This window comes from Bos mutus, chromosome 9 (genome assembly GCF_027580195.1).
Source record: "Bos mutus isolate GX-2022 chromosome 9, NWIPB_WYAK_1.1, whole genome shotgun sequence".
Taxonomy (NCBI): domain Eukaryota; kingdom Metazoa; phylum Chordata; class Mammalia; order Artiodactyla; family Bovidae; genus Bos; species Bos mutus.
Window position 1 is genome coordinate 24,190,090 of NC_091625.1, and position 19,030 is coordinate 24,209,119.

At 38.8% G+C, this 19,030-nt stretch overlaps 1 protein-coding gene and 1 non-coding gene across 2 annotated transcripts in view; both read right to left on the reverse strand.

The window, feature by feature from the left end:
• The window catches only part of RSPO3 (R-spondin 3), a 94,061-nt gene that overhangs the window by 24,608 nt on the left and 50,423 nt on the right, over positions 1-19,030 (reverse strand). The window lies entirely within an intron of this gene.
• On the reverse strand, positions 18,111-18,183 carry TRNAC-GCA (transfer RNA cysteine (anticodon GCA)). The gene has a single exon. It is a non-coding gene; the product is annotated as a tRNA-Cys (tRNA).

A 19,030-nucleotide genomic window follows, 5' to 3' on the forward strand; every position in this document is an offset into this window, starting at 1 on the left:
ATTCCAATGTTTTCTGAACTCACAGTGTTCGTTGCTTTACTTCTTCCTATCAGAACCTCCTGAGGTCAGAAAGTTTTGCCCTTTTCAGAGACTTTTTTCAGCCAAATGAAGGCTTCTGAGCTAACCAGAAATCAAAATGGGATGCTGCATTATGTCAGAACTGCATGTTTAGTCTGCTTTCTTAGAAATAATCAAGAAAAGTTAGATGTGAAAAGTCACAGATGTTCCTTTCCCAGCAATATTTTCATACTTTTGAAGCATACTATGAAAAAATCTAGTTACAATCTAGAACAATATCTATTTTGTATATCCACATATTTTATTGATTTATATAAGTTAACTAAAGATAAATATCTTTTGGAAATGTCTAAGATTATATAATAATATGATTCTATCATATTTAATATGTAATACAAGGCAATAAATGTTGTTTCATGTTGATGTTGACCCTTAACCCAGCATGTCTTTCTTTGAAAATTCATAGGAAAGAGATATTCTACTATTTATTCTGACTTCTGTGAAGTGTTAGTCACTCAGTCATGTCCGACTCTTTGTGACCCCATGGACTCTAGCCCACCAGGCTCGTCTGTCTATGAAGTTTTCTCGGCAAGAATACTGGAGTGGGTAGTCATTCTCTTCTCCAGGGGATCTTCCTGATCCAGGGATTGAACCTGGGTCTCCTGTATTGTAGACAGATTCTTTACTGTTTGAGCCACTAGGGAAGCCTATTCTGACTTACAGTTGAGCATATTTATAGCATGGAGAATATTTTTAATTTATTAGACTTCCAATCATTTTAGGAAAATCTTTGAAGAGGTACCTAAAAACTAAGTTGCCCAAAATTTAATCATGTTACTTGTCTTTTGTTTTTATTATTATGTGAGAAAACAGGGCTCAATTTTAAGCTGCCTTAAGATATATATTCTGAGTTTAGTAACTAAGCATGTGTATATATCTTAGAGAATCTCAAGGAGTTTTTGTAACATTTAAAGTTGTTGTTCAACCCAAATTCTACAAAAGTCACTACTTGTCGACTTAATGTATAAACTACCGTTTAAAAATATATACAGTGAAATAAAATTAGTTAACATTTCAATATTTGAATTAAAGATAACTATAGACTCTTTCACAGAATGTAAAGTCCTAGAGAAACAGTTAGGTAAATACCTATTAATATTCTATGAATGCCAGATTCATTAAACACTTCATTCTATTTCAGAAATGAGTCAAAGGACTGTAACCCACAGTGTGAGACTAATACTAGTGAAATAAAACTTATTCTATTCAGTCATTGAAAAAAACTCAGCAAACCCCAAGAAACAAAAACAAAACTTTAAGACCACTATTTGGCTGTCTCTCCCTCCTTTCCCTGGACAGCCATTAAATAATTGACTTTTGAGGAAAAACAAACACATTTGTAAAAAGTTTGGCTTCCTGTGAGTCCTTTCTCCCTTTGTCTTTCATCTGTCTTACTCGTTATTAGAAAAAAGAGAGAGAAAGTAGATGCAAATCTTCTTAATTTACATTTTAAAAACTTCTTTTCAGTTCCTGTTTAACCAATTTAGTTGTTCACCCAACTCTGATTATTCATCTTTATAGTTCCTGACTTACTCCTCACACCTTATCAGAAATTCTAATTAATATAGAGTTCAGTACTTGTGATCAGAACTTATTACTGGCGTGGAATATTTGGTGCCAACCATAAACTAATTTCAGATTATGTCTGTATCCACGTCCTCTTTTTGACAGGGGACTATCTTCTGCTCGGAGCAAATATACAGGTCCTGCCTGCTGGATGGCCAGCTGGGTTTAAGAAGGAGGCAGGACCTCATGGTTGATAGATACCAGATGAATGTGCCTCTTCTGTACAGCTGAGATATGGAATTGTTGTTGGTGACCATTTGGTACAATCTGGTAGCTTGAAAGGCTGGGAATTCACATTCGTGATAATTTAAGCAGATTTTAGTCTCACTGGCTTATTCCCAAGAATTGGGTAACATGTTATAGCTTTTGATGATTTGTTGGTTATTTGTTATTCTTCTAAATTCCCAAAGAATGAGCAAAATATCCAGTGGGAACACTGACGTGAGCAGCAGACTTAACAGTCAACTTTTGTGAGCCATCAGCCGTGGCATATCACAATAAAAACCCCCAAGGCAGGCCAATTTTTGGGTCAGAACTCTCTCCAGTTAGAGCAAGGCTCTACCATTAAGAAAAGAACAAGTTCAAAAGAAGTCTTGGTTTAAAATGTAAGGTTTGAGAATCTTAGTAGGGTGGAGGGGGGTGGAAGCAGGTAGTGTTTATTAGAAGTAAAAATTTGCTGTCATGGAGAATCATAGGGATTATCAAGAGTATTGTAATTCAGCAACAAGGAATTCATATCTTGTAACGAGTGCCACCTGAGTTAAATGAAGATAAACTTGAACACTTTTTTGCGTGCTGCATTCCATGGGGTCGCAAAGAGTCAGACAATACTGAGCTACAGAACTGAACTGAAACTTTGACTTTTATTTGAAATTAAATAAATATATAAACCCTAGAGTAGAATATTTCTTCTTTTATAACGTATCTTGAGGTTTTTCACTGTCCAAACCCTGGATTATTATAAATTCATCCTAAATTACTTTCTGGTGATTCCTAAGATAAAGTGCTCCCCCCACCACCCCACTTCCTAGATATTAAAACACATTATGTTCTTTTAAAGGCTTATTCCCTCCATGTGTTTGGCCATATTAAGAATAGTCATGAAAAATAGCTGATCTAAAATAAAACAAGTGGGACTTTAGGACTCAAAGAAGCTGATAGTTAGGAGTGAGCATTTAGGTCTATTCACACACAGAAAAAGGAAATAACAAGTTCCCTGACACTGGAGCGTCAATTTCTTTTGTTACAGGCTTGCACTTCAGCTTCTTTTTCTGCTTAGTCATTGCTTTAACTCCCACTCTGAGATTAATTGCATGACCCTTGGAGATGAATGGTCTTCTACTTAATCTTAGCCAATGCAATCTGGACAACCTCAGGGTTGGTGAGGCTCCTCTTGGGTGGTTTTTCATTTGTTTTAAGAACATTAAAGTATCTCATAAATCTATATTTATTATATTGGTGAGTAATCTATTATAATTAAATATGAAATGCTGAAGACAATGTTAAGGTAACATTGGGGTCACAAACACTCTTTTTATGGTGGTTTCATGGCTGCAAAAATACTCTGGAGTTTGCCTTTGTCTTTATGTCTGCATCTGTTTAACATTACGAAGCATCCAACAGCATATCATTTTCAAATGGGCACTTTGTGTTTTAAAATAATAGTGATCTTTTTGATTATAAATACACACTGCTTAACACAAAAAATTTAAGATGAATCTTGGAGGGAATACGGCTAATAATACCCTCATTCAAAATGAAGTGTCTTCACTCACCAGTATTAGAAAATTTGGTAAGCCAGTCTTAATAATACCATATTTACGAATATTCGGGGTTTAATACTAGATCTGTTCCTATTAGTTTTCAGATTGAGACCAGTATGGAGATAAAAGAAATTAAGTAATAAAAAAAAAATTCAGCTTAAGTATGTGAATTTGGAATCTATGTTCAGAACAAACTATGATAAATATGCTGAAATTGACCTTTGCAATATCATCAGGGAGAAAGAGGATTTGTTATGCAAATTAATACTGAAACAAATGGTTGTTTTAGAAGTGTTTAAATTATCAAAAAATATAAACTTTTCCAGTCTTTTATATCATTTACAAAAAAAAAAAAATTTCATCTTACAAGGAAGTATTATTTGATAACTGAACCAGCTCTCCTAACCAATTTTCCACTTGACTACAATAGGTCAATCATATGCATTTGAGGAAAGTGTCACAACTGCATTATCGTTCAAACATGTTCTGTAATTCACACCAGGAAAGCTATTTCTTTGGATTTTCTGAGTTTTCAGTATTTAGCAGATGCAACCTCTGCCCCACCCTCCACTAACCCCAACAAAACTAAATACCGTGCTTTGGGACTTTCTCTTCAGTAAAAGGACTCAATTTTCTAAGTCAGACAGATGAACAAACCAAAACAAATGGGCATACCCAAAGATAAGAGACACTGTCAATTATAAGGGTAAAACCATGAATCAACAAATAAGTCATACTAGGAAAATAAATGCTAGAGAAAAAATGAATTATAGAACATAATGAGAGTGAGGCCATTTCGGTAACCTGGGAAAATTATTACTTTTCGTATTTAAATGTGCTACAAAATCTATTCACTAAAGAGTTTTAAAATTGAATAAAGTTTCATGCAATTGTACCTAAAGTCAGGGATACAAACAAGTTACTCATAATGATTCCCCGGCTAGTTTAATGCGTTAAGATAAAGTTGCCCTGAGCAAGCTTCTTTGTAAATCTAAACACTATTTCTATCAGACATTCTTCCAAATTGGTCTAGGAAAATTTTACTGAGTACTTCAAATGGAACTTTATTGTATGGCTGATAATATATACAAATAGATCATACAATGGACTTGGTTTAAAAAAAATGTAGTTGGTGACTACGTTTCCAGTTCTCTTGACTCCACATGTATTATTTTAATAACTTTTTAGCACATGCATACTTAACTTTTGAGGAGAATGAAGTAAGACTGCTGCTGCTGCTGCTAAGTCGCTTCAGTCGTGTCCGACTCTGTGCGACCCCATAGATGGCAGCCTACCAGGCTCCCCTGTCCTTGGGATTCTCCAGGCAAGAACACTGGAGTGGGTTGCCATTTCCTTCTCCAATGCATGAAAGTGAAAAGTGAAAGTGAAGTCGCTCAGTCTAGTTACATTCTAATGGTGCCAGAGAATATGGGTGTGTGTGTGTGTGTGTGTGTGTGTGTGTGCTAAGTTGCATCCAACTCTTTGTGACCCTATGGACTGTAGCCTGCCAGACTCCTCAGTCCATGGGATTCTCCAGGCAAGAGTACTGGAGTGGGTTGCCATTTCCTTCTCCAGGGCATCTTCTCCACTCAGGGATCAAACTTGCATCTCCTGCATTGACGGGCAGGCTCTTTACCACTAGCATTACCTGGGAAGCCCTATGGTGGGAGTGAGGTCAACTTGTAAAGCCATGGTCTTCATGTTCCCACAGGACAGTAGCAACAAAATAAAATCCAGCAAAGAAGCAATTTCATAATGTATCTATTACCCTGCTTTTTTAACATCCCATGTTTCTTTTGCTCTCTTCACACCTCTTGTTCTTTTCCTGATGGGAGCATATCCACCATTCAAAAATGATATTAAATGAAGTATTTGTAAAAACACATGTGCGAGGCCAAAATGGCAAGCACCAATTTATTCTTATTTCCATGAGGCCATCCTTGAATTTGAAGATGTCTAATTATGTTTCATGTGCTCTAGAAGGCTTAATAGATCACTAGTAGGTTTTACCACATCTTAATTCTGAAAATCTGTATATAATTGAAAGGAAACATATCCATGTGTTTCTGACTAACTTGCCATTAGGCTTATTTTGTGAGCTCAATTTCATGTCTAAAAAATATTTAAAAGCCTCTTTAAATTGTTAAGCTTTTGCCAAGAGCAAGGTATCACAAACATGCACACCATTAGAAGTGGGCTGGTCTTTGACAGCCCAAACTAAAGTCTGTAAATAGATACCTAATAAAACTACTAGAGGAATTATATGCTCCCATCTTTTTGCAAACAAACAGCTTCCTGCTCTCTCTTTCCCTACCTGGAGGAACATGCTATATATATATATTTATAATGTTAGAAATAAACTCTTCTTCTGTGACAGTCAGTTTCAAAGTTAAGCTACTATATTCTAGGAGGAATTTTACACCATTGCCCTACCCTCAATCTCACGTGCCTTCAGCAGATGTCTAGAGCAATTGAGAGCAGCATGTGATTTTTCCATACAGTCGTGAGTTCCCAAGAACAAACCAAAAGTCATGCCGCATCTGCTTTATTCCTACATGCACATTGTGTTCTCTCTTGGAACTCTATCCTCTTACAGCTTGCTTCAGGCTTGGAAGCCTCCTGGGCTGGGAACTTTGCTCCACGTCTGGTGTATTCACTGATTCACACGACACTTAGGAGACATATATATTTTGTAAACCGAGTTGCAAATCTGAACCTCTGAAATACATTTTTGTTTTTGTGAATTTCATTTTGTCTTGTTATTTTATAGTACTTGGATGAGGTATTATTTTTAATAACCTTTTAAAAACCCCAATGAGGATCTTTATTAGGTTCCATGTTTAAACATAACCCCATGAAAACTGCATGTAAGGCACTTAGAGCCTGAAGGTCACAGACTATTGACAGACAGTGTCTTTGTTTAGACAGTGTGATGCTGCGAACATAACCATTTACTCCATTTGAATACGATGTTAGCAATTTGTGAAAAACGTTTGACTTTAAAACAGCAGTGTGATTTGAGGCAAAAGGCCAATTTGCTCATTAAGTTCAAGTTTGTTCTTTGAACAACAGAATGGTTGTAAAACAGGAAAGATTTAGCAGATTTCGTGGTAGAAATAGAAGGTTCTCAATTTTACCAGCAATAAAATGACAATAAGAAATAATAGCTAATGCCAACCACATGTCTGGTGTGTATAATTTTCAAAGGTCGGAAAAATATAAATAAATGGTCATCTTGAACATGTGGCAAAAATGTTGAAAGACATAGCATAGAAAGAAGATTGGATTAACAGACAAAATATCCACATTCTAGTCCTGAATCATCTATTTATTAGCTAACACTCTTAAGGTTGTTATAAACTTTTTTCAGCCTCAGTTACTTGAAATCTCACTGATCTTGGAGTCAGGTCTGAGTTTGAGTTCTATGTCTATAGCTTACTATGCGTGATTTATAGTCACCTACTCACATGCATCTGGTCCCATCACTTCATGGGAAATAGATGGGGAAACAGTGGAAACAGTGTCAGACTTTATTTTTTGGGGCTCCAAAATCACTGCAGATGGTGACTGCAGCCATGACATTAAAAGACACTTACTCCTTGGAAGGAAAGTTATGACCAACCTAGATAGCATATTCAAAAGCAGAGACATTACTTTGCCAACAAAGGTCCGTCTAGTCAAGGCTATGGTTTTTCCAGTAGTCATGTATGGATATGAGAGTTGGACTGTGAAGAAAGCTGAGCACTGAAGAATTGATGCTTTTGAACTGTGGTGTTGGAGAAGACTCTTGAAAGTCCCTTGGCCTGCAAGGAGATTCAACCAGTCCATTCTAAAGGAGATCAGTCCTGGGTGTTCTTTGGCAGGACTGATGCTAAACCTGAAACTCCAATACTTTGCTACCTCATGCGAAGTGTTGACTCATTGGAAAAGACTCTGATGCTAGGAGGGATTGGGGGCAGGAGGAGAAGGGGAAGACAGAGGATGAGATGGCTGGATGGCATCACTGACTCGATGGACGTGAGTCTGAGTGAACTCCGGGAGTTGGTGATGGACAGGGAGGCCTGGCGTGCTGCGATTCATGGGGTTGCAAAGAGTTGGACATGACTGAGCGACTGAACTGAATTGACTCACTTGCACCCAGGTGGCTCAGTGGGTAAAGAATCTGCCTGCAATGCAGGAGGTTCAGGAGACTCAGTTTCAGTCCCTGGATTGGGAAGATCCCCTGGAGAAGGAAATGCAACCCACTCCACTATTCTTGCCTGAAAAATCCCATGGACAGAGGAGCCTGGTGGGCTACAGTTCAAAGGGTCAGAAAGAGTCAGACACGACTGAGCGACTAAGCACTCAAATGCAAAGTCTCAATTTCCTCATTTTTAAAATGGAGTTGATAGTAGAAATGCAGAGATACCTGAAATAGTTAAAAGAACTACATGAGATAATTATGCAAACTGCCAAGATTTAGACAAATCATATTGTTAGATCACAACCCCATCAGAAAGAATATATGTCAATGGATATGGTTATTGGGTTTGAGTAAAGGATATACAGCAAGGATATACAACCTAACCAAATTATTTTCTAGCTTTCTTGCCTGGAGAATCCATGGACAGAGGAATAGTCCTTAGGATCTCAAAGAGTTGGACACGACTGAAGTGATTTAGCATGCATGCAGGCAAGGATACAACCCAAGCAAATTATTTTCTTTGGCTTTTTGAAAATGGTAATTTGTGGCCCACTATAATTACCCTGCCGCTAAGTACTTCAGTCATGTCCAACTCTGTGTGACCCCATAGACGGCAGCCCACCGGGCTCCCCTGTCCCTTGGATTCTCCAGGCAAGAACACTGGAGTGGGTTGCCATTGCCTTCTTCAATGCGTGAAAGTGAAGTCACTCAGTCGTGTCCTACTCTTAGTGACCCCATGGACTGCAGGCTAACAGGCTCCTCCATCCATGGGATTTTCCAAGCAAGAGTACTGGAGTGGGGTGCCATTGCCTTCTCCGATGCCTTACTCTGGAAAACCATTATTACTTCTTCATTAATAACTAGAAGTCTCATCTCCATTTTAATCATTTTATCAAGTTCCGAGGCATAATGAAACTAGGAAACTGAACTACCCCACCCTTTAGTGTCCAGCAGTGAGAAAATTCTTCCAGTTGTTGTGCAATTTAGTGGGGCTCCATGGAATATTAAGATTTAAACCAACTCAGAATTTGAATTTTTTAAATAAAAAATCGACTATAAAAGCTAAATATGTTAAACAATCTGGTTTTAGACTGTAATATCAATAATTAAGGATTTACTAATGATTCATAAGCCTCCTTTCCAGAGAAATGTAGGTTTGTGAAAAGGCCTTTTAGTTTAAAGGAACAGAGTTTCATGGCAAATCCAATATCTAATATCATGAATTAAAGACAGTTTTATGTTTCCTATGGAACTTTGGGTTTTTGCAGTTAGAAGATTCTGGATCATGTGTTGGTAGTTTTACTCTTTTCAATATTCCAAATACATATATTCAAGTCCTTTGGGTCTTAAACTAACTTATTTTTTTAAATTTAGTATTGCACACACATTTTTAGTTAAGCAATAAACATCTGTCATCTGCCATTTATTAATATTAATTATAAATGGTCAGTGGCTCATGGGATCCAAGTACAGCAGCTGAGATTTTTCTACATCTGACCTCCTTAGAGTTTATATAAAAAGTGTTCAGAGTAGTTCTCCTAAGCTCCTAGCCAATTTAAAGCTGGTTTGTAACCTAGTGCTTTCAATTCTGCATCTAGCAATTAAAAAAAGGAGAATAAACGACAAAAATCCTGAAAAAAAGCATTGTGCTAGGGGATTAGGTGGAACAAATAACAAGAATATGTCCCGGGACATATAACAAGGGACAAATAACTGGTCATAGGAAACACCCTCTTCCAGCAACACAAGAGAAGACTACACATGGACATCATCAGATGGTCAATACCGAAATCAGACTGATTATATTCTTTGCAGCCGAAGATGGAGAAGCTCTATACAGTCAGCAAAAACAAGACCAGGAGCTGACTGTGGCTCAGATCATGAACTCCTTATTGCCAAATTCAGACTTAAATTGAAGAAAGTAGGCAAAACAACTAGACCATCCAGGTGTGACCTAAATCAATCCCTTATGATTGTTCAGGGAACTGGCAAATAGATTCAAGGGATTAGATCTGATAGACAGAGTGCCTGAAGAACTATGGACAGAGGTTTGTGACATTGTACAGAAGGCAGGGATAATGACCATCCCCGAGAAACAGAAATGCAAAAAGGCAAAATGGTTGTCTGAGGAGGCCTTACAAATAGCTGTGAAAAGAAGAGAAGTGAAAAGCAGAGGAGAAAAGGAAAAATATACCCATTTGAATGCAGAGTTCCAAAGAATAGCTAGGAGAGATAAGAAAGCCTTCCTCAGTGATCAATGCAAAGAAATAGAGGAAAACAATAGAATGGGAAAGACTAGAAATCTCTTCAAGAAAATTAGAGATACCAAGGGAACATTTCATGCAAAGATGGGCACAATAAAGGACAGAAATGGTATGGACCTAACAGAAGAGAAGCTATTAAGAAGAGATGGCAAGAATACACAGAAGAACTGTACAAAAAAGGTCTTCATGACCCAGATAACCACGACGGTGTGATCACTCACCTAGAGCCAGACATCCTGAAATGTGGTCAAGTGGGCCTTAGGAAGCATAACTACGAACAAAGCTAGTGGAGGTGATGGAATTCCAGTTGAGCTATTTCAAATCCTAAAAGATGATGCTGTGAAAGTCTTGCACTCAATATGCCAGGAAATCTGGAAAACTCGGCAGTGGCCACAGGACTTGAAAAGGTCAGTTTTCATTCCAATCCCAAAGAAAGGCAATGCCAAAGAGTGTTCAAACTGCTGCACAATTGCACTCATCTCACATGCTAGCAAAGTAATGCTCAAAATTCTCCAAGCCAAACTTCAACAGTACATGAACTGTGAATTTTCAGATGTTCAAGCTGGATTTAGAAAAAGCATAGGAACCAGAGATCAAATTGCCAACATCCGCTGGATCATCGAAAAAGCAAGAGAGTTCCAGAAAAACATCTACCTCTGCTTTATTGACTATGCCAAAGCCTTTGACTGTGTGGATCACAACAAACAGGAAAATTCTTCAAGAGATGGGAATACAAGACCAGCTGACCTGCCTCCTGAGAAATATGAATGCAGGTCAAGAAGCAACAGTTAGAACTGTACATGGAACAACAAACAGACTGGCTCCAAATCAGAAAAGGAGTACGTCAAGGCTGTATATTGTTGCTCTGCTTATTTAACTTATATGCAGTGTACATCATGCGAAATGCTAGGCTGGAAGAAGCACAAGCTGGGACCAAGATTGTCCGGAGAAATATCAATAACCTCAGATATGCAGATGACACCACCCTTATGGCAGAAAGTGAACAAGAACTAAAGAGCTTCTTGATGAAAGTGAAAGAGGAGAGTGAAAAAGTTGGTTTAAAACTCTACATTCATAAAACTAAGATTATGGCATCTGGTCCCATCATTTGATAGCAAATAGATAGGGAAACAGTAGAAACAGTGAGAGACTTTCTTTTTGGGCTCCAAAATCACTGCAGATGGTGGCTGCAGCCATGAAATTAAAAGAAACTTGCTCCTTAGAAGAAAATCTATGACCAACCTAGACAGCCCATTAAAAACCAGAGACATTACTTTGTCAACAAAGGTCTGTCTAGTCAAAGCTATGATTTTTCCAGTAGTCATGTATGGATCTAAGAGTTGGACTATAAAGAAAGCTGAGTGCTGAAGAATTGATGCTTTTGCACTGTGGTGTTGGAAAAGACTCTTAAGAGTCCCTTGACTGAAGGAGATCTAACCAGTCCATCCTAAAGGCAATCAGTCCTGAATATTCATTGGAAGGACTGAGGCTGAAGCTGAAGCTCCAATACTTTGGCCACCTGATGGGAAGAACTGACTCATTTGAAAAGACCCTGATGCTGGGAAAGATTGAAGGTGGGAGGAGAAGGGGGTGACAGAGGATGAGATGGTTGGATGGCATCATTGACTTGATGGACATGTGTTTGAGTAAGCTCCAGGAGTTGGTGATGGACAGGGAGCCCTGATGTGCTGCAGTCCATGTGGTCGCAAAGAGTCGGACAAGACTGAGCGACTGCACTGATCACCTCTTTAACCTCTGGTAGAAAATAAATGCATCAGTTCATTAACACTATAGAGATTTTTGTTGTAGTACTAAGAGCAAAGAAGAGGAAAACATTTTGCTATCTAGGTGTACTATTATGGTATATTGGTAGTATGCCATTCTGGTATCTATACATGCCATATCATGTATACACTTACTGACATTAAAAATAATCCTTTTGTGAAAATTCACCAAAGACAATAAAGAAACAGCAAATCCAGAGTTGAACTGAGATGTTTTGGTTGTCAAACTAGTTCAGCACTCTTTACTTAAGTCGGTTGACACTGCGTGTATTAAACTACTTTGACAACTGTGAACGCAAGAAGAAATGATGATTCTATGAGCAGATAATCCTTTGAAAATGGAGGAAACTCTCACAAATGGAAGGAAAGGGTGATAAGGCAGGACACAAAGCAAGTGGAGGGACACCAAGGGCATGAAAGATGGGAGGAAGCCAAAGGTCCTAGGGAGAGGAATTAAATAGGAAAACTCCCTTTTCCTACACATTTCAAAGAAAAATTAGAAAAACTGGACAAGTGTGCATCCACCACCAGTTTGTCCAAGAAATACTTTACTCAAGTGCATCTTAACTATTGAAACAAACCAATCTGAAACAAAACAAAATTCGTTTATGAGCTTAGAGTTGGTTGGAAACCAGAGGAGCATAATATCAGAGATTAACAGTTTGTACTTATTACTTTGAGGAATATTTCACTATTTCATATGTCTACAGTCCATAAAAAAATAATTAGCTATCTAATTAGCATTCTCCTATAAATTAGGATAATACTTTTTGTTCACAGGTTGTAATTAATTAGATATATATACATTTCTATGACTCATTTTCAGAATTATCAATTACTCATGTTTTCCAAGTGTGAATTCAGTATACTGATATTTTCTTGCCCAAAATGTGATATTATTTAAAAGAAAAAATTCAGTGAGGTATTTCCTGGTGGTCCAGTTGTTAAGTAGCTGCCTGCCAAGGCAGGGGACATGGGTTCAATCCCTGGTCTGGGAAGATTCCACTTGTTGCTGGGCAACTAAGTCTGTACACCACAATTACTGAGCCTGAACTTTAGAGCCCATGAACTGCAGCTACTGAAGCCCGTGCACTGAGAGCCTGTGCTCTTTAACAAGAAAAGCCACTGCAATGAAAAGCCCACGCATCAAAACTAGGGAGTAACCCCTAGCCTCTGAAACTAGAGAAAGCCTGCCTGCAGCAATGAAGACCCAGGGTAGCCAAAAATAAATAAAAAATTAATTACTTTTAAAAAAGCAATGAAAAATGAGTGCCACCATGTTTCCAGACATTAGTTGTCACATAAGACAAGAGTAAAAGGGATATCTCATTTAAAAATGTACATTTTGCATTGAGATAGAAAACATAATTGGACTCTGTTCACAAACCATTTCCTAAATTTGATCTCTTGCAAAAATTACAAAAGTTGGCTTTTCCAGCAGAAACAACAAATAAACAAAACAAGCTTTTACAAAACATATTTTTCAATTATGGCAGCTTGGGCTCACAAAGGATAGAGTTATGACCGGGTGGTGTATACACAGTATAAACACAACAGTTCAGTAATTAGGTTTGAGTTAATCTTAAAGTTCCAGTGGCCTGGTGCATAATCAAGCAAAAGGTCATTACCCATACTGGTGGTAAATTTCACACAGAACACTCAGCTGCTAGAAATGGAAATGGACATGTCTTTACTTTAGCCTGCACAAATCAATCCCAGAAACCATTCATATGAATAGTGGATTCTATTTCTATTCATTTGAGAGACCATTTACTTATAAAGAAAGGTTTATAGCAAACCAGAAAAATCAAAAAAAAAAATCAGTTAAAATATTTGCATTATGCTGGACACGCTTGTCCAGTCTAAAATAGATGAAGTAAAACTTTGATTACACTTTTTTACTTAAACATTTTTTTTTCCATAAATAATATTGGATAGGGATTACCCTATAGAAGAGTACAAACTTTTTAATTTTGGGCTTCCCTGGTTGCTCAGATGGTTAAGAATTTGCTTGCAGTGTAAGAGATCTGGGTTCGATCCCTGGGTCAGGAAGATCCCTTGGAGAAGGGAATGGCTACCCACTCCAGTATTCTTGCCTGGAGAATTCCATGGGCAGAGGAGCCTGGAGGGCTACAACACGCTGAGCGACTAATATTTTTGTTTCTTCAGCCTAGCACTCTTATTTCTACATGGAACTGCCACTCAAATGGCCCATGTGTCCCTTGGCTTCAACAGTGGGCGGTGACTGAGGCAGACCAATCACAGCACTCCATTTCCTCTGCCACAGTGATGGGTTCAAGGGTAGACACATGAGTCAAGCAGGGTCAATTTGCATCTCCCATGTGATTGGATGAATGGATGCTGAAAGAGAGAGCTTACTATCCTTTTGGACTGAGAGCAACCTGGATGTAGACTTAGGGCTTCTCCAGCCAAGCTTTCCCTGTGAGTAGAGACAGACTCCCTGTAGCAGGGGAGAACAATGCCAATAAACAAACACAAACAGAGGCAGGATGAATTGAAATGCCAAGAAGGAGGAAAGAAGATGTATCCAATGATACCGTTTGAGCACTTAGAGCAAGCTGTGTTTTCAGCCAATAGGTTCCTTTTTGCTTAAAATTTGAAATCTGTCATTTTTAAACATCCTAGTGAGTACACAGAGGGTAACAGTGAGCTTGGTGAAAAAGGACTATCACTGAAGGATAAATACTCTGACATACACTGTTTTACTCTTAATAATGACAACATTTGCAAATAATTTTTTAAAGAAACTTAAAAACAGTAAGAAAAGTGATAGAAAACATTTCCGATTTAGGACATGAAGAATGAGGTGCTTTAAGCCAAAGGAAAAACGAATCGAATAGAAAATAAAATGGAAAGTGAAGTACATGTGAAGGAGAGCAGAAACCTAGTAGAATAATGGGTTCTGAAGAATTTATACTCATTTTGCACATGTTACCGATAATAGCCCACAGGTGCCAGCCACTGCGCTAGAATTTTATGCTTGGGTTTGTCCATTAGTACAAAAGTACACCATAATCTATGTGGGGTCTGCTTTGATAGTAATGTACGAGAATGAAACCATTCAAGTGATCTTTCCATTTCATGATGCTAAAAATGATAGGGTTTTAACGTAAACAAGTTTGAGAATGTTTCTGTTTCAGTGAGGTCAGGGAATTTCATTGTAACCTGGTTGTATTGGCTTGGCATTGTAACCTTGGTTGTATTGGCCTCTTGGGAGGCGGGTGGATAGAGGTAACTAGTCTTTTCTGTCAGGCCGTTAACAATCTACAAAGTTAGTCTGTAACACTTCTATGAAGTTACCGGAGTAGATAAAAAAAGAGAACAAGATAATAATCTATGGAAAGAATAATTCTTTTGTGCCTTCAAATGTGAGGTGATTTCTTTGCCAAAGAGGTTTCAGCAACACCAGCAGTTTCAAGGAGTGACTGTGTTTGGGAGGTGGGAAGGAGGACAGGAGCATGAAAGGAGGAAGTGTCTTTTTTGCCGGAGAAATGTTTACTTTGTAATTAGCAAAGGACAAGAAGGCCCTTTTGGAAACTATACTTGGGGGTCCAGAATTTAAATTTATGCTGATGCTCCCTGAGGCTCTCTCTAGGGAACCCTCCTCATTGGCAGGGATCTCAGCTGGCTGGAACAGGCTGCACACGAAGCCAAGGTCTCAGGGTCATTTCTCCGAAGAGCCCGTTAACGCAGCTCTGTTCCACAACTACAAGCTGTACCTTTAACCCTACTCAGTCATCTCACAAGCACACATTAGCACATGGACATGGTGGTCAGAGAGAAAAAGATTTGCCTGCAGACCAAATAGAAAAGCAGGCAGAGATCGTTTGTTCTTGCCAGCATAAACAAATGTTTTTATAAATGCAAACGAATGAAACTGCAGCTACTGACAGAACAAATCCCGATGAAAACTGTCCACACAAGTGGATGCTACACGCGAGCTGAGCATTGATGGTCTTTGCTCTGTGGCCCAATATAAACCATGATGGGCTCCCCCAGTGGTTCAGTGGTAAAGAACCCCCTACCTTCCTGTGGAGGAAATGTTAAGAGACATGGGTTCGATCCCTGGGTGGGAAGATCCCCTGGAGGAGGAAATGGCAACCTACTCCAGTATTCTTGCCTGGGGAATCCCATGGGCAGAGGAGCCTGGCGGGCTACAGTCCATGGGGTCGCAAAGAGTAGGACACGACTGAAGTGATTTAGCACACACACATAAACACACTTAATAGAATAAGAGATTCACGATAGCCGAGACTTCTGTCTTTCCTATCCACTGCTATTGGGTTGGCCAAAACGTTCATTCGGGTTTTTCTTAAGAGTGTGTGGAAAAACCTGAATGAACTTTTTGGCCAACCCCATAAGTGCTGAAAGTGCCAAGCATAAGCTGGTGCTTTAATAGATATGTGTTGAGTGTATGAGGTTTCTTGACTGGCCTTTTAAAAAATTATTATTAATATTCCTACTCTTCCCTTTACAAACTAGAAAGTATAATAGAAATAATCTATACACTATCTCCTGTATCAACTGTTGAGTGTGTTTTTACAAAGGAAGAGACATTACCTTAGACAGGAAGACAATGCTGAATAAAAGAGCAGTCACACTCATCTAACTACAAACAAGAGAACGACCTCTGTGGTAGATGGAAAAAAACGGTTACAGTTCTCTACTCATCCCTGTATACAGATACCAAATCGCAAAGTAACTCTGGGGACTTCTCCCTGTAAGAGGGGATATCTATTTCTTTAACTCTTGAATCAGGACTGGCCTTGTAACTTGCATAGACTAACAAAACATGGTGGAAATAAAATTGTGCCAGTTCTCAGCACATACTCAACAGGACTGCTTCTCTTCCTCTTAGAACATTATAGAATTCCTGGCCACCTTGAGGATGATAGAAATAGCAGTTTCCTCTGTGCTCAACCAGTCTACCACATTAGGGAACCAGCCAGAATTGCACAGTGGATCCCAGCCCACACTGTCCATCCACATTTATTGTTTTAAGCCTGTATGTTTGGGGGTTATTTCTTATGGAGCAAAAATGAACTGAAACAGTTTCATCCCAACACACAAGATGTAAACAATGGCACGATCACTGCCTGGTTAGAGGCTGAAGAAGGCTTTGTATACTACAGCTACTACTCGAGTCAACATCCTGACCAATGTGCACTATGTCACACATACCAATGGGTTGAAAGCATTAGATATTTATAAAAATCACAAAAAAAGAAATCTCAGAAAATATAGGCATTTGCAAAAATAATTTATTATAAAGAGTTAGTATCAAAACGATTTTAGAATAGAGATGCTGCAGTGTATGTTCCAACACACTGGTGAAGCCTAAAAATGATTCTTCTACCAGCAGAGACTGCACAGATAATAGTGATACTTAAGTATTTCACACTGTGAATCATGTCCATTGTGAATTTTGACCACTATGAATAGCCCTCAAATCTCAGAGAACCTACAAAAATGGAATGGTACAAACTTGGTATTAATTTTAATGAGATAACAACTTGGCTAAATTATAAAAAATAGTATAGTACCTGGGATTGCAAAACATGAAATGAAAGGCATCTTACCTTCTGCAGAACTTCTGCATTAACAGAAGTCTAAGAATATACAATGCAATTGTATTCAACTTTTTCATTAACAGAGATTAAGAATATACAATGCAATTGTGTTCAAAGCAAGAAACCTAATAACTGTCATTTCACTTTTTTTCAAAATCTGTCTAGGTGCTGGATGTGACCCTTCAGTTCCATTATTACAGAGGGGAGTAAACTGTACATATATAAACGAGCTTAGCATTGTCTTCACCCCACAAACCTGGGCAACAGATAATGCCTGCAAAGATCCTGCCATTGTAATGTCAACGTCAGAGGAATCAATGAGAGAAACTGGGGCCTATCACAGAGGCAAACTCTTTTAACCATATGGATAATACATTTGGACACATGGCTGTGGAATTGGCAAGTTGATTTGATGCTTCAAAGATTAGGCTGGAATTGGCAGGAAAGAAACAAAGTGGAGTAACCGTTGCGTAACATAGTGAAGGAAAAAATACATAATAAATAAATCAGTGCATAGGCCATGTGTGAACGTGACTGAGATGGATTGGAAGATGAGCCACGTTTTTATGGGGTCTTTAGGGATCAGTAACAGTAGCATACTTGTATTAATATTAAAAGCCCCAAATTTGTATTTGGTGATAGCATATACAAACTGTAATCTTTTGGTCAGTAACAATGGTACTCTAAGTCTAGTTTGAGTATTTATAGAATTTAGAGATAAAATTTTGAAGTATTAGGTTAAACTCTAGTGAAAGTGAAAGTCGCACAGTCATGTCTGACTCTTTGCAATCCCATGGACTGCAGCCTGTCTGGTTCCTCTGTCCATGGAATTCTCCAGGCAAGAGTACTGGAGTGCGTTGCCATTTCCTTCTCCAGGGGATTTTCCCCACTGGGAATTGAACCCAGGTCTCCTGCATTGCAGGCAGATTCTTTACCAACTGAGCCACTAGGGAAGCCCATGAAATTGTTAATATTTGACTACTGACAAGCAAAGTAAGAGCTAGTCCCTGGTGGCTTAGACGGTAAAGAATGCAGGAGACCCGGGTTTGATCCCTGGGTCTGGAAGATCCCCTGGAAAAGGGAATGGCAACCCACTCCAGTATTCTTGCCTGAAGAAGCCCAGGGACAGAGAAGCCTGGTAGGCTGTAGTTCATGGGGTTGCAAAGAGTCAGACATGACTAACACACACACATTTATGTGCAAGAAAATGGCAGTTTCATGTGGTTTAACCGAATAGACAGGAAAGCATTACAAAACAAAGATGACTACAGTCACATAATTAGTCTTGGTGAAGAGAGAGCTATGGGGCTTTACTGGTGGTCCAGTGGTTGGGAATCCTTCTGCCAGTGCAGAGGACACGAGTTTGATCCTTGGGTTGGGAGGATCCCACATACCGTGGGGCACCTGAGCTCGTGCACCACAGTGACTGAGCTGGAGCTCTAGAGCCCACGTGCTACAACCACTGAAGCCTGTGCTCCTAGAGCCTGTTCTCCGCAAGAAGGGAAGCCATCATAACAGGAAGCCAGTGCACTGCAACTAGATGGCAGCCCCCACTCGCCGCAACTAGAGAAAGCCGTGTATAGCAACAAAGACCCAGTGCAGCCAAAAAAATGAGCTAAACATTTACTAAACAAATGACAGCCCTCTCCACTGGGGACATTAGATGAAAAGCTGGGTTTAGCCTTTAAGAGAAAGGCCACACATTTATATGAAGGACCATATCTCAGAGTGAAAGGCATTATATATTTGCAATAGATTACTTTTCTTAGAGGCTTTAAACATAGCTAAATATTTTTGTATG